The following is a 2,237-nucleotide window of genomic DNA, read 5'->3' on the forward strand; positions in this document are numbered from 1 at the left end:
TGCTTAATATTTACGCTAAGTACTCTTTAAAATACCAGAATAGGGAGGATGGTGTAGGTTTAAGTTTATTAGATTGATCAGTATTGCTGAACTATGAAATTTTGCATACAGGTATAACAGAATAGCTTTAGTGTTGTTGTTTTTTAAACTTGAGTATGAACTTATACAAAATGCAGAACAGTTTTATTGATTAAAAAACACACTATATCGGATTCATATCGGTATCGGCAGATATCCAAATTTATGATATCGGTGTCGGACATAAAAAAGTGGTATCGTACCATCTCTAGTTGAGATCTAAGAAGTGATGGAGACAGTCTCAGTCACGCTCCTTACACACATTTAATATAGACCAATCAGGCATAGCATTAAGGCCTCTAACAGGCTTCATCATAGCATCTATATTAGTAGGTGGGATTCATTAGGGAGCAAGTGAGCATTTTGTCCTCAAAGTTGATGTATTATAAACAAAAAAAATGGGCAAGCGTAAAGATTTGAGCAAGTTTGACAAAAGGCCAAACTGTGATGTCTAGACCAGCGGTCCCCAACCTTTTTTGCACCACAGACCGGTTTAATGTCAGACAATATTTTCACAGACCAGCCTTTAACGTGTCACAGATAAATACAACAAAATAAAATGATACGACCAAGACAAAAACTGTGGTATTTTGTAAATATAATAATAAACGTGAATTCACTGTGTAATTGTATAACTTTATTAGCAGCGTCCTCCTGAAATGCACCCACAACATTGAGCGTAACGTCCTCCTCTCTGCCCCACAATGCTCTCTTGTCGCTATGGTAACATGTAAATATTTCTTTCAAAATAAGACACACAACTGTAACACGGGAAAAGACCCAGGGAAACCAAGTTAATAATAAAAACCCTGAAAACCATAAATTTCACACCCGAGCCTCAACTCTCGCGGCCCGGTACCAATGGCTCAGGGGTTGGGGACCGCTGGTCTAGACAACTGGATCCCGCAACTGCAGTCTGCAGTGGTTAGTATCTATCAAAAGTGGTCCAAGGATGGAACGGTGGTCAACCAGGAACATAGTCACGGATGGCCAAGGCTCGATAATGCACGTGGCCCTTGTGGTCCGATCCAATAGATGAGCTAGTATAGCTAGCTCCTGTGTTTCTAGTGTAGCTCAAATTGCTGAAAACAGTTCATTTCGGTTCTGACAGAAAGGTGTCAGAATACACAGTGTATCACAGTCTATTGCAATTGGGGCTAAAGAGCTGCAGACCAGTCAGGGTGTTCATGCTAACCTCTTTCAGACCTCTATCCAAGGTGGCCCTGTCGGATAAAGCACATTTTCTTTTACATCACATGGATGGCCAGGGTGGGTGTGTGCCTGGCACTATGATACACTATGGTAAAATATAGTGTGGGCAGTGTGATACAGTGTGAGTGGTACTAGCTGGGCAATTGGAGGGAAATTGATGGCCCTATTTAAAGCCAGTCTCTACCAGATGCAGCAGAGAGGAGAGGTGAGCTGCGTTGCCAGATCCATGGTCTGTTGAGTTTTATTAATTGAGTTGATTTGGGGGGAAGTTCTGTTAAGTTACACATTAAATTAAGTTCACTATAAATAAATTGCTCACCTCTGGAAATCTGAAATGTCTGTGTAGTCTGCTTCCCTACCACCTTCCTTGACGTTCGAGTCTGACTACTTCACAAATGGTGGCAGCAGTGGCTCCAGGCCAGTAGGTAGCAGCAATGCAGAAAGGAGCTAGACCAAAAAAGCACCAAGTGCCAATGGACTCTGCAAGTGAGGAGCCTCCAGTGTTCAATCAGCTAGAGGAAGTAGAGCAAGGTATTGAACCGCATAACCTTGCTGAACTTTCTAACCTCCTGCGTGGTTTTATGAGGCAACAAAGTGACAGAGAGGCCCGATGGGAACTGGAGAAGCAGCGGCAGGAAGATCGCTGGTGGAAAATTCAGCACCAGTTCACTCAGCTCCAAGTGCAATCTGAACGTCGAGAGCACCAGCTGCTGTTGGAAGGTGCAACAGCTGACACAGAGACGCATTTGAGGCCTACTGCGGAGCATCCAACAATGCCTCAGCTACAATCTAGCGTCATGGAGGCCACAACAGCAACTCAGTCTGCCTCCTTAACAAGACCACCAGCTTGGAAAGGGCCTAAAATGCAGCCTTATAACGAGGACAAAGACATTGAGCATTACCTAACAACTTTTGAGAGGATTGCAAGCGGGTGCCAGTGGCCACAC

This window comes from Pundamilia nyererei, unplaced genomic scaffold, assembly GCF_000239375.1.
Source record: "Pundamilia nyererei isolate P.nyererei 1_Seehausen unplaced genomic scaffold, PunNye1.0 scaffold00445, whole genome shotgun sequence".
Lineage (NCBI taxonomy): Eukaryota > Metazoa > Chordata > Actinopteri > Cichliformes > Cichlidae > Pundamilia > Pundamilia nyererei.